Source organism: Mustela erminea, chromosome 10, assembly GCF_009829155.1.
Source record: "Mustela erminea isolate mMusErm1 chromosome 10, mMusErm1.Pri, whole genome shotgun sequence".
Lineage (NCBI taxonomy): Eukaryota > Metazoa > Chordata > Mammalia > Carnivora > Mustelidae > Mustela > Mustela erminea.
Window position 1 is genome coordinate 94,524,078 of NC_045623.1, and position 14,204 is coordinate 94,538,281.

A 14,204-nucleotide genomic window follows, 5' to 3' on the forward strand; every position below is an offset into this window, starting at 1 on the left:
CCAGGTTCGGGTTCTCATGGCTTGTTGGTGGCAGAGATGGACTGAAAGCAGGACTGTGTAACTTAGACCCACCACCCTGCACTGCCTCCTGTTGGACCTGGAGATCCAGGACACTCGGATGGTCTTTGGGGATTAGCAGCCTGTGTTTGTTTGTTTCTTTTCTTAAGATTTTATTTATTTATTTGAGACAGAGAGTGCACAAGCAGAGGGGAGGGGCAGAGGGAAAGGGAGAAGCAGGCTCCCTGCTGAGCAAGGAGCCCCATGCGGGACTCCACCCCAGGACCCTGGGATTATGACCTGAACTGTAGGTAGATGCTTCACTGTCGGAGCCCCGCAGGCACCCCGTGCAAGGGTTGTTGGCATTTGAGAGAGGCGATTTGTGTTATTTTGTAGCACTGTTATGCACACTGTGGGAATTTAACAACTGTGGCCCCCAGGATTAAATGCTAGGACTCCCCAGTCATCTAACCACCAAAAATGCTCCAACGTATATGCAGAAACTCCTTGGAGGGGCAGGATCGCCTCGGTTGAGACCCACTGATAATCCAGTAAAAGGTACGATCATGTTAATACCAGCTAATGTTGAGGGCTTCATATGGGCGAAGTGCTTAACCTACATATTTTCATTCAATTTTGTCAGATATAGGTACCATTAATAGACCCTTTTTATGGATGAGGAGATCGAGGGTCAGAGAGGTTAAGTGACTTCCCCAAGATCACACATATAGTTAGAAGCAGCATTTGAACTTGTGCTTCTTCTTCTTTTTTTTTTTTTTTAAGATTTTATTTATTCATTTAAGAGAGACAAGAGAGAGCACAAGCAAGGGGAGAGGCAGAGGAGAGGGGGAAGCAGACTCCCCGCTGAGCTGGGAGCCCAACATGGGACTTAATCCCAGGACATGGGACTTAATCCCACGACCTGAGCCAAAGGCAGATGCCCAACCATCTGAACCCCTCAGGCTCCCCATCTTTTTTTTTTTTTTAAAGATTGATTTGTTTGTTTGAGAGAGTGAGAGAGCACAGTGAGTTGGGGGAGGGGCAGAGAGAGAGGGAGGGAGAGAGAGAGAGAGAGAGAGAGAGAGAGGCTCTCCAGCAGATCCCCTGGGGAGTGTGGAGGAATGACATGGGGCTCGATCCCAGGACCCTGGGATAATGACCTAAGCCAAAACCTGAGTCGAATGCTTAACCGACTAAGCCCCCCAGGCGCCCCTGAGCTTGTGCTCTGTCTTAAAGAGAAGGCCCAGAGAAGGCAGGTGATTTGCTCAAGGTCACAGAGCAAATGAGCATCAGGGATGAGTCTTGAACCCAGGACCGATAGATCCGTGATCTTGTCATTCCCGGTGATGCAGAGAAGGACAAAGAGGAGCCCCTGGCCTGTGGCTGGGGGAGGACGTCCGCCACCCCAGCCCTGGGCGTGGGCCCTGGGGGCCTTGAAGCCTTCTGTCTACCACTGTCCCCTCCACCTAGACAGCTTTGTTGTGTCCCTTTCCCACTGTTCCTTTCTGTCCCTCTGTCACCCCTGACCTCATACCCTGGGCTGGGCCCATCATCCCCCACCCGATGTCAGTTTTTCTCTGCAATCTTGGGAACCATGCTTATCTTTTGTGGGGGGGATGGTGCAGGAAGGTGCCAGTTTGATGCAGCTGTGTCCCACAGGCTCAGGAGATGCTCCCTAACTCTGAGCCCCCTTTTCCTTCCCAGCTCTGTCTGTCCCCCTCCTCGGATTCTCCTCACCATCTCTGGGTTTTTCTCTCTTGGCCCTCCTAGCTATTAAGGGCAGCTGCCGACTCCCAGGGCCAAATGGCCCGACCTCCCAGCCGCCTAGGCCAACAGTGGGTGCTGCCGTTTTTGTCACAAGGCCTGGGGCCTTGGAGTCGGGTGCATGGGAGGAGCCCCAGATTGTGCCCTCTGCCTGCCCTTTGCACTGGGCCTGTGAGCAAGGCCGGCAGTTTTCCTGTGCTCGGAGCATCCTCTGTGTTTCCATGGCAGCTGAATAACCAGGCTCCCTCAGCTTCTGCTGGGGAGAGGTCTGCCAGATTCCCCACAGGGTGCCCATAGCTATGGACAAGAAGCACCTCTCAGGAGGTCAGAGGTGGGCGGCACTGGCCTGTTCTCCAGCCTTAGAGAGGGGAGCAGCTCTCCACAAGCCAGGGTATGGGTCTCCTGGTTTCACCCACACACATGCCTGCTGCATCCCATCTCGCGCGAAGCTGCCCCGTGACTACACTCTGAGCCTCAGTTTCTTCTTCTGTAAGTGGAACTACGATGCCGACTTCAGATGTTGTCCAGCTGTCCCTGTGAGCCACGCAGGCGTAGTGGTCAGCAAGCCTGGGGAAGCTCCCTGGGAGCCTTGGGGAGGAGGAGAGGGGTGGGTCCCCAGATCAAAGAGAGGTACCCAGAGACTCCACTCTGTTCCGTTAGGACTTGGGGATCAGGCAGACACCCCCCACCCACCCTAAGCAGAATGGTCTTGAGGAAGCGCCCTTCCCTCTCTAAGCCTCGGTGTCTCTGTCTCTAAAGTGAAAGTAATTCTTTCTGTGTGACAGGACTGCTACGAAAGCAGAATTAGATGTGGTAGCAAGCAAGCCTGTTGCCCGGCTCAGTATACAGCAGGTGTTTATTAAGTGTTGATTACCAGTGAAGGCACTGACTGGCCACGGCTGCACAGCGAGGTGTGTTTCCTGTGGTCAGCCCTGCCTGCCCAGAATTAGGGCCCTAACAGAGCCCCTCATGGGCATGGCTGCTGGGCGCCCCCAGGACCTGCGTCTCCTGTGAGGAATTCCTCCTGTATTATCCACACACAGACTTCCCCAGGAAGGCCGAGCCCCTCTCTGTAAGTGCCCCAGCCTGTTATCTGGCCTTTCCTGAAGGCCCTTATCGATTTCTGGTTTATGTTAGGTTGTTTGTGTCATGTCTTATCTCCCTTAGGAGATGGGGGGCAGCCTGGTGAGTCAGAGTGGCCCGCTCATGGGCTGTGGCGTCAGCTCTCCGAGCCGGGGTCTCCTCTGTAAAATGCCTCCTACGCAGGATGGTCATGAAAATGTCCAACAGGACCTGGCACAAGCTAGGTGGTATGTCCACAATGGCTCCCCCATGCCTTCTGCAGACCTGGAGGCCTGGCAGCCACAGGACCCTACGGGCTCCGACCCAGGGCGAGAGAAGAATGTAGCATCCGGTCTGTCCCAGGCTTTGGGGTCCAGACAGCTGGGCCCCAGGCTGATGGCCGCTCCTAGTACTCCCATGGGCTGGAGGAAGTTGGGACTTGAAGAGGCATCCCCAGAATGGAGGAAGGCTGGAAAGAAGATGCCAGTGAAGCTCCCGCAGGGACATGGGCGAGTATGGAGGTCAGGAGCACAGGCCATGGATCAGGAACACACTTCCTCCACCTACCAGGGGCTGTGTGACCTTGTATAAGTGACTCAACCTCTCTGAGCCTCGGTTCTCCACCTGGGAAACCGGGGATAATAATGCACCCTGTCTCCCACAGTCGCTGTGTGACGTGATGCAGTGACGCCGAAAAGTGCTTGGTTTGGTCTAGCCAAGAATTTCTTGTTCCTTAATTTTTTTTTTTTTTTTTTAAGATTTCATTTATTTATTTTGGAAGGAGAGAGAGTGTGAGCAGGGGAATGAGCAGAGGGGGCAGGAGAAGAAGGGGGAAAGACTTTCAAGCAGATTCCACGCTCAGCACGGAGCCTGATGCAGGGCTCAGTCTCAGGACCCTGAGATGCTGACCTGAGCTGAAACCAAGATTCAAGACACTTAAGCGACTGAGCCACCCAGGCGCCCTATTACTTATTTTTAAGACGGGCTCTCAGGGCCCACTGGCTTGTTGGCCAAATTCCTCAAGGAGCCATCAAACAGTCATAATTTAAGAGCTGATTTTTTCAGCACCTTCCACCAGCCAGGCGCTGTGCTTAGTGCCTTCCTCACGCCACCCCACTGGTTCTTCCCTGTCCCTGTCATCCCCCTTTTGTAGTTGAGGAAGCCGAGCCTCTGAGAAGCAGAGTGACCTGTCCAAGCCAGCACAGCTCCCGGAGAGAGTTGAAACTGCCTTAGGGTAGCTTGCCGGGTAGTCGCTGGACACAGCCAATGCCAGACACAGTTCGTGGGGAGAATCTGTAAACAGAGGCTCTGGAGTGGGGCGGAGGCCGGCCCGGGAGGCGGGGGATCTGTGGGAAGTGGGAGGCTGGAGCTGTGTGGCCGCGGGTGTTTACTCGGCCTGTCCCCCGCAGGCAGGGGCCCTGGCTGGCCAGTGTAAACATCCGGACTGCTTGTTGGCCCGGTGGGGGGCAGAGCAAGCTGGGGAAGCAGTGAGCAGGGCCTCTGGGTGCCAGCCTGGTGCCAGGGCAGCCGTGGTGGACAGCCGGGGAGGCAGCCCGCAGCCAGCATTTCTTGAGCAGCTAGTATATGCCGGCTTGCTGACACACTCATCCTACAACAGCTTCACAGCAGCCCTGTCCCGTCTGTTGTGTTATTTGGACTTAACTACTGGAAAAACTGAGCCCGAGGAGTCAGACGGACTCAGCTCCGTGCTGGTGAGCCAACTCGGCCGTGCTGGGAAGGGGTATGAAATCGGAGCGTGGACAGCGTTCCCCGGGCTGCTTCCTCCGCTGGGGTGCGCTCTCCACGCACACCGTGGGGACCCCAACTCACCTTCCTGCGGAGTCGCGTCCACCTGGGCTGTGATCTCCTCCCTTATTGACTTGGGAGCCCATCACTGTGTGCAGGTCTGGTGGGGCGGAGGAGGGCGGCGTTACCAGTATTGGGTCTTGGCGGGCTCTGGTTATGCAGGAATGTGGAGGGGGTCTGCGGGATGGGCTAGACCTTAGCTCTCATTCCACCCATGTTCAGATGGAGGAATGGAAGCCCAGGGAAGGGAGCTGTCAGCCCCCGGGGGATTCACGAGCATGGCTGGGGCAGAGTAGGGCCTAGTCTGTGGGGAAGGTGTTTTCCGTCCAGGCTGCTCTTTATGAATGGGGGGTGGGGCCGGGTTAAACCAGGGCAGGGATGAAGTCAGAATGTTCCCCAGATGCGTTACAATCTGAAATCAAATTTCACAGCCACCCCTGCTCCCTTCGGCCACCCTCTTAGAGCTATGCTCCAGAAATGCCCTTGGGCTCTTGGGGACTCTGATGAACTCATAGGCTGGTGCAAGTGAGCGTAGCCTCCCTGGGCTTGGGTGTCTGAGAGGCCGTGTGGGGGCTCCCTGCTCCCCTCTTCCGGCCACTCTTCTGCCCAGGTCTTGCCCTACCCTCTCCTACACATGTACGCTCAGCCTGGTTCAGCTCTGAGTCCAATGGGCCTACCACTTAGGTTGTGCCAAAGTTGGGAGGAATGGTTTAAATACGTAACTCATTAGATATCCGTAACTCATTAGATATCCGTAAGACTGACCCCGGGGACATGCCTTTGATGCCTTTGAGATGCATCTCTGAGGTGCAGACCCCAGCTGCCAGTGTTCTCCATCACCGCCTGCAGAGAGAGGTGTTGGTGACCCCAGTTTAGGGTTGAGAACACTGAAGTCACCCCCGAGGCTGGATTTGAACCAGGAGACAGACACCTGGGCCACAGCTGCTAAAGCCTGGGACCTGTAGAAGTTGCTCCAAAGGGGTTATTTGGGTGTAAGATGGCTGAGACTTGCCCTTGAGGATGAGGAGTCGGGTCTCAGGAGAGGCCAGGGAGAACTGGGCAGGGAGGGAGCCCAGCTGTCCCGCCCTGCTCCCAACAGGGAGGGGTCCCCAGAAGCCCAGGGACAGAATCTGAGAAGGGAGTCCAGCCAGCCTAGGCCTGTGACTTTATGTCTCCTGGTCGAGGGACCAAGATTGGCTAATCTCCGGAGCCCCTGATGCGTCACCAGTTAAAAAATCACTGAAGGCCGCCCTGGGTGTGGGACAAGTAAGCCCTTCCCCGGCTTGATCTGAAGCCTGTGGACTGGGGCTTCTCCTCTGGCGACTCATTTTGGGAGATTCTCCCCACAGCTGGAACAGCAGCAGCCTCTGTGTGCCAGGCCACCCGGCTGCACACGGGCCCCCCCAGCACAACCTCCTGTGATTCTCAGAAGGGCCCCCACATTATGATCCCTATTTCACGGAGGCAAAAATGGAGCTCATAGGACAGCAAAGCGCCGGGCTGGCTTGAAATCGCAGTCTGTCCGCCTCCACAGCCCATGCCTTTTTTTGGTGTGTGACACACAGTATTTCAGATATATAAAAAGCACTGCGTTCAATAAAAACAAACACTGGTGAACCAGCCATCCAGTTTCAGGAATGAAACATTCCAAATGCAGTCCAGTCTCCCACCTGTTCCCACCCGCTCCCCTTCCCTACCGCCCCCCTCCCAGAAGAAACTACTTTCTTTCTTTTCTTTTTTTAAAGATTTTATTTATTTATTTGACAGAGATCACAAGTAGGCAGAGAGGCAGGCAGAGAGAGAGAGGTGTGGAAGCAGGCTCCCTGATGAGCAGAGAGCCCCATATGGGACTCGATCCCAGGACCCTGAGATCACGACCCGAGTCGAAGGCCGAGGCTTAACCCACTGAGCCACTCAGGTGCTCCAAGAAACTACTTTCTGCTTCCTCCTCTCTCTCTGCCTGCCTCTCTGCCTACTTGTGATCTCTCTCTCTGTCAAATAAATAAATAAAATCTTTAAAAAAAAGAAACAACCGGAAACCATTGGTAGGAGGCCGTGTATTTACTCCTACAGCCAGCTCTTTTCTCTCCGGGCTGCATTCAAGCTGTTCGCCGATCGTTTTGGGGGCTGTGTAGCATTCTGTGCTGAAGACCTGCCGGGGCCCATCCAGGCTGCTGTAGACAGTCATTTTGGTTTTTCTCTTTGACTGTTTAGATGATATGGGGGGCCGGGGGGGACTTCCTTTTCCATGTCCTGTGGTGGCTACGGGAGAGCTTCCAAGGTGTGTCCGTGTTATCTGTGTGAAGATCTGGGATCAGATAAGGCCACCTTATCCTAGGACTCCTTGCTGAGAGAACTGACCAACAATCCGAGGTAGTCCCTGCTCTGAGGGTGAAAGTCTTCATAAGGGCAGGAATGCTGCTGTTTTGTTTGCCGCTGTGAACAGCGCTAAAAACGGCATCTGGCACATAGTAGGCGAACAGTGAATATTTGTCCACTGAGGGAGAGGATGTGCCCAGCATGGTGCAAGACACTTGACATTCGTGATCTTAACCAGCTGCTGTGAGGATCAGCGTCGTGGGCGGGGCGGTTCTTCCCATTCTGTAGCTGAGCCAATTAAGGCTTTGGAGAGGTGGCGTTCCCAAGGTCCTACAAACCATCCCCTGGCTGGCTGACTCCAGAGCCCGCACTCTCCCCCGAGCCTACGTATCCCCGGTGTGGACAGAGAGCACATTTGCAGAGGCCTGGACGATGGGGCCAGCGGGAGCTGCTTCTAATGCCTTGTTGCTTGGTTACAAGTGCTTACGGCTTTCAGAGTCCTCCCGGAGGCTAGTGGAGTGCGGCGGGACCAGCTGGTTGTCCCCTGCGGCCTGAATGCTGCCATGGGGTTGGGGCCGAGTGGCATCTCACCTCTGGGGCTGATCCGTGGAGGGACTGTGACAGGCTTAGGATTCAGGTGCACTTGGTGGGTGAGACCCGTCTTGCAGGAGACAGCTGGATCCAACTGAGGAATCCGTCATCTGCTTGGAGCATGAGCAGAACCGTCTTCAGGTTTCTGGCCTGCCACTTATTAGCTGTGTGATACTAGGTTAGTCTCTCAAGCTCTCTGAGCTTTATCATCTCCCATCTGTTAAATGAGGATACTGACTCTGTCTTGCAGAGTTATTGGTAGTTTAAGAATTGAGTGAAACAACCTTAGCCCAGTGCCCAGAAAGTAATTTTTTGTTTCTTGTTTTTTTTTTTTTAAGATTTATTTATTTATTTTGGGGGGGAGGGAAGAGTGCATGTGCACACCTGTGCACATGAGGTCGGGAAGGGCAGAGGGAGAGGGATAGAGAATCCTCAAGCAGACTCCCTGCCGAGCACAGAGCCCAACATGGCTCCATCCCAGGACCCTGAGATCATGACCTGAGCTGAAACCAAGAGTCAGATGCCCAACCAACTGAGCCACCCAGGCACCCCTGAAGGTAGTTATTAATTACGTTATGGGGTAAAGATATTCTAATTAGAGATATGTCCAGATCACTACAGGTGCATACAGTGGGGGCAGCCTAGGACACAAAGGAGGGCTTCAGGGAGTAGGTGACATCTGATCTGGGTTTTGAAGGATGAGTAAGAGTTCTCCAATCTAAGAAGTAGGCTATGGGTCAAGCAGCCTCCATGGGTCCTGTGTTAGACTGAGAGACTCTTGAGAGGGATAACCTGCCTGTTGCCTACAAAAACAAACACACAGAATTTAAAATTTGATAGAGATACGTGATCCCGTGAAGGTGGTGTAGGCTGGGCACTGAGTAAATGGACAAATCAGTGGTGCCCAGTGGTATTAAATAGACGAATTGAGAGCCAGTGGTGCCGAGGGGCAGAGGGACATGTGAACACTCTGGGCTGGGGCATTTGGGAAGTCTTCCTGGTGGAGGTGATGGGGTAGGACTTCGATGAGAAAGGAAGACAAGACAGAGAGGGCCACCTGACACTTGATTTCCTGGTGGGACTGGGTTAAGAAAGGGGTGTCTGCAGCCTGGCAGGGACAGATCTCAAGGGTTCTGGCAGCAGCCCGGCTGTGTCCTTGTCACCAAGGCTTGTGCTATTCTTTCTGTTGGAAGAGAAGAAAAGTTGTTCCCAATTGTTAATTGTGCAATTGCAAATTGGTTCCTGGGCTGGCTGAGTAGGAGCCAAGCCTCAGCATGGGGAGGAGGGAGCTGGACTAGAGGGCTATAGAGCCAGGAGTTTGTGGGCCCAGGAGGGGGTTAGGGAATGCCGCTGGGTACTGTGTGCTTGGCCCAGGCAGGGATGTCTCCCAGCCCAGAATTCCCACTCTGTGCTGCAGGATCCTCTGGTACCTAAGAGCTGGGTAGACTTTGATTTGAATCACAGCCTCTCCCCAGCTGTGTGGCCTTGGACTAGTTACTTAACCTCTCTTTGTCTCTGCTGCCTAGCACTAGGCCTGGAATGAAGTCCTTGCTCAGGAGATGGTGTGCCTGCCGCCGTGGCTGCTGTTACATGTTAGCAGCCACAGCAGGGCCGTGCTGCTGCCACCTCCGTAACACGGGCCATGTTATCACTCAGGTTGAACTCCAAGGTCATTCTGGCCACACCACCTCTCCAGGAACCTGCACGTTGCTGTGCTGTCCCGTTCATGTCCAGCATCTCAGCCCATGCCCTCAGGAGGCGGAGGAACTTGAAATCCTGCGCCTTTGTCTCATCATGGTTTATCTCCTTAAATCTCACCACAGGCCCATGAAGTAGGTTTGCACGTCCCCATGATATAGATGAGGACATGTGCTCAGAGAGGCAAGGGCACTTGCCCAGGGTCACACAGCAGTAGATTCCAGGGATTCACGCCCAGGTCTCTCTGCTCCTCAACCTTTGCTCTTCCCACTGCAGATGGTGGCGAGAGCCCGTCCCATGGATTCGTGGCCTAGCACCTTCCCTCCGTTCGTCGCCCCTCCACTCCCTTTCCTGTCACATCCCTGGTCCCTTATTCTCTACCCTCTATTCAGCTCTGCTCTGCACCTGGGACCCACTGCGGGCCACGACTGCAGATGGGGCAGCGTGTGTCCTCGTGAGCCAACGCACCACTGCTCCCCCACCATCAGCAGGATTCGGGCCTCCTCTCCCGCTAGGCATTTCCTCCCAGGCTCCCCCCGGCCTCCCTGGCAAGCATGACACATGTGCGGTGAGGGGGGTAATGGGGACCAGATGCGAAGCTGAGCCTGGGGTGGGCTTTGTTAGGCGGACATTCCTGGTCACTGAGGCAACGCCAGCTCAGTAGCATCTGGTTTGGCGAGCGGCCACCCTGATTGGCTGGGGCTGGATGTGGAGAGGTGTCCTGTCACACGGCCTGGGCAGTGTGGCAGGTGGGGACGAGCCCTTCATGCTAAGACAGGATTTCGGAGTCCAGGAGGGAATATGGGGGCCAAGGGGTGGGGGAAAGATGACAGGGAGTTCAGAATCAGACAGACTCGGTGTCTGGTGCTGGCTCCGTGTGATTTTCTCGTCTGCAAAATGGGAGCCCATGCTGGTACCTCCCACAGGCGCACGACAGGATCGAGGGACCAGCAGTCCCGTGTTCATGCTGCTTCACGTGCTTTCACTCTTTCTTGTGCCACCTGGGAGGGTAGTGCTGCTGTTCTTTCTGTTTTACTGATAAACTGAGGCACAGAGTGGCCATGCTACTTGCCCAAGTCAGACAGGTAGTAGGAGGCAGAGCTGGGGTTCGAACCCAGGCTGCCTGGATCCTGGGTCCGCCACGCTTCCGCTGCTGCATTGTCCCGCATCTTAGTGTCGTGGGTGGTGACCTGTGGGCCCAGTGCTGTGTAAACTGGCGGTGATGGCCCGCCCCCAAAGCCTATGCTGTTGGTGGTGTGTGGGATGGGCCTGCTGAGATGCTGGGACGGGCACATCAGTGGGTGAACGGAGGAGTGGACGGATGTTGGGAACATTCCTGCCCATGGGGTAAAGGGAGGCACCAGGGTTGTGAACCTGTGGGTCCTGCCTTCTGGGCAGCCAGCGAGATCCGCCATGGCCCTGGGAGGGCCAGGGAGCCCGACTCTGACGGCAGTAGCTCCCATTCTTCCGGTCCCTACAACATGCCGCACGCTTTGTCCATATTCTCTCGTTCAATCCCCACCACCACTGGGGCTGCCCTAGATCATAACATGTGTCTTCGGAAGCTGGTTGGAACATGGGTCCAACTGACTGCAAATCCAGGGCGCTTCCCCCAGACGCACCAGTCTGGGGGCCTGTCTCCCGCGTCCTGAGGGATGGGTTCCACTCTCCTTCTCAAAGAGGCCTTTTTTTTTTTTTTTTTTTTTTTGGTAATAAAAGCATGAGGTTTTATTAGAATTGTGTAATCCACATCCTAAATATTTACATGAAAGTGAACACAAAATTGCAAACATATTTGTTTTATCTTCCAAGTTATTAGCTTTATGGAATTACTTACTGGAATAGTTACAAGATAAAGTCCCAATCCTGAATGTCAGTAAGGAAATACACACGGAGCAACAGGAGAAAAACCTCATTCTTCCTTTGAGAAGCAGTAAAAAAGTAACCTAATTGCCCCTTGGGGATTGTCAAAGCTTTCCTAGAACTCCTGGAGAATGGATTCTTTTGTAAAACAGTGAGAACTAAAACTACATCCTTTTACCAACCCACAACCCTATGATAAGCTTTCTTTTCCAAACACACAGAGGCTCCCAAGTCTGAACTCCAGGTTAGTAAACTCAGCTCAAATGTCCCCATCATTCATTTCCCCAAAAAGGCAGTTCCAAAGAGGGGGAGAAAATCTTTTTTTCACTTGAACGGCTTGAATAAAATTTCAAAGAGGTTTTTTAAAAAAGATTATTTTGATGATTGTAAGTGGAGGGTCTAGGTAGGCTCAAGGTGGGAATCAAAGAACCTAGACTAAGATTCTTATCCTGGTTCCTGGTTGGCCCCTTGGGCAACTGCCTCTACCTCTTATTTTTTTCTTTCTTTAATTATAGAAAGTGATTTCTTTCTTTCTTTCTTTCTTTCTTCCTTCCTTCCTTCCTTTCTTTCTTTCTTTCTTTCTTTCTTTCTTTCTTAGATTTATTTATCTATTTGAGAGAGACAGACAGCATGTGCAGGAGAGGCAGAGGGAGAAGAAGAGAAAATCTCAAGCAGACTCTACACTGAGCACAGAGCCCTACTCCGGGCTTGATCCTTGGACGCCGAGACCATGACCTGAGCAGAAACCAAGAGTCAGACGCTCAGCCACCTGCACTACCCAGGCGCGCCCCGCATCTACTTTCTTGTTTTCTTTTCCTCATTTGTTGAAAGTGAACTGTCTGCAGGGACCAGAGCTGAGTGCTGGGAGGCCAAGATGATGGGAGCCGTGGCCCTTTAAGACTGCCTGGCCCAGTGGGTGGGACAACCACAGGCCCAGGGGGATCTTTTGGCGGGGGCGGGATGTGCAGGATGCCATGGGAGCACAGGGGAAGGAAAAGCCGAAGAGCCAGGGTGTCAGGGCAATGGCATGGACACAGATTGTGTCTGTCCAGCTCTTCTTCCCTCTCCTGCTGCTGCTGGCAGCCCCTCCCTTTGGGGGTAGTTAGTTGCACATCCCAGGACCTTGCCTCTGCCTCTTCACAGGGAGGACACTTGAGCCAGGCCTGGCCCATCAGAGCTGTTACCTAGGAATAAAAAAAAAAAAAAAAAAAAAAAAAAATATATATATATATATATATATATATATATATATATATATATATTCCCCCCCCCAAGATTTCATTTATTTATTTGAAAGAGAGAGAAAGCATGAGCCAGGGAAGGGGTCGGGGGAGAGAAAGAATCAGGGAGCCGGACTGTGGGATGGGGGGCGGCAGGGGAAAGGGAGGGCTCCATCTCAGGACCCAGCGATCATGACCTGAGCAGAAGGCAAACACTTAACCTACTGAACCACCCAGGCATGCCCCCTCCATGCCCCACCCTCGAACTATATTTCAACAGAGGGAGAAAGAAGCGTTCATTTCTCTAGCGCTGGCAGCTGCCAGCAGGTTAGCCTGACCCAGGCTAAACCCAGAAGGCGAGAACAAGGGTAACACAAAGGGGAGGAGAGGGAGGGGAGAGAACCCAGGAGCTTCCTCTGAGCTCCTGAATCTCTTCCTGTCCCAGGCCTGGCCCTTCTTCCCCTTCATGCAGTGCAAGCCAGGAAATTTGCTTTGTTAGAAACCCAAGCGGAAGCTGGGTTTCTGTCACTTACAACCCTGAGGGTCTTGACCCAGGAGGCTACAGAGAGTAGCATGACCTTTGAACTAGGTGTTGAAGGGGTTTTGGGGACAAACAGCAGTGGCAAGGTTTTGCCAGGCAGAGCAGGCCAGTCGGAGAGACATGATCATGACCTAGGCAGGGGTAGCAGGTGGTGACATCCACACGGATGCTAATGGGCTTTGTGAGCCACGGGGCTGAGCTTGGATGCACAGGCTCCGTCCATGTGTCTGTCCATTCCGCTAACCAGTCCCATGCTAACTGGGTGCCAGGCCCTGTAGTGAACCCGTCACAAAGAACAAATGGCGTCGTCATAACCACCCAGCGAGATAGGTACTATGATTTCACCACTTTACAGGTGAGAAAATGGAGGCACAGAGAGGTTGAGTAACTTGCTCAGGGTCACATAGCTGTTAAATAACAGAGCCAGGATTTGAACCCAAGTAGCTCGGCTCTAGAGTTTATTTTCTTAACCACAGAGTAGGAGTGACCCCACCCCCCACCCCCAACACCATCCCAGAGTTTTTTCTTTGGAACTCTGTGCCTCGTGCCCCAGTGGGAATGAGACATACCCATGGCTGAGATGTGGCCCCAAAACCCCAGAGCCCCAGTGGGGCCTTAGGGATGGGCAAGAGAGGGCAGGAGGATCCCATGGATTCTCTTAGAGGGAGTGGGGTGCCCCCCTGGCCCAGTTCCAGTCCCAGCTAGCCAAGAGCTAGGGCCAGGCTCCTGTCACACACACTGCTGCCCTGCAGTTTCTCCAGCTCTGATAACCTCCAGAAACAGTGAATGACGGGCTCCAGCTGGGTCTGGCTAAGCCCTTGGCAGGAGGTCAGTAATGGAAACAGCTCTGGCTTCCAGCCCAAGTCCTGGAGAGTTTTAAAGCTGCCTCTGACAGGGGAGCCCCTGGGTGTCAGCAGGGGAGCAGTGGTACAGCCCTGGGGATCCCTGGGGACCATCTATATCAGCCCATAGCTTCAGCTTGCCTCAGGCTCCAGCAGCTCCTCTGTGCCAAGGGCTTCTCCCTTCTGGTTAACAGAGGTAGGGAGTATCAATCCTATTTTCAGATGAGGAGGCTGAGGCTAAGTGATTTGTCCAAGGTCTCACAGCCACATTTCCTATGTCCTTGACAGGCTCTGAACAGCCGCACTCCTGCCTCTTCAGCCTCGGTCCTGACCTAGGGATTCTGGAACACACACCAGAGCTCAGATCTCCCAGCCCTTCCCACAGGACACCTTTCCTCATCTTATCTCCAATTCCCAGAAGAAATTTTTCCCCAATGGGGGTGCTTTCCCATTCCTCCAAGGGAGTGGCTCAGCAGTCCCTGGGAATCCTCCACGCGTGGT

The 14,204-nt window shown here is 53.7% G+C and overlaps 1 protein-coding gene across 4 annotated transcripts in view; it reads left to right on the forward strand.

Moving 5' to 3' along the window:
* ECE1 (endothelin converting enzyme 1) overlaps window positions 1-14,204 on the forward strand; it is a 116,270-nt gene that overhangs the window by 22,551 nt on the left and 79,515 nt on the right. Inside the window, exon 1 of one of the 4 annotated variants that reach the window (XM_032303672.1) lies at window positions 4,269-4,535. The exons of the other annotated variants lie outside the window; for them this stretch is intronic. The gene's annotated coding sequence lies outside the window, so the exon portion shown is untranslated. Of the gene's footprint in view, window positions 1-4,268; window positions 4,536-14,204 lie in introns of those variants that run through there. 4 annotated transcript variants of the gene reach the window in all.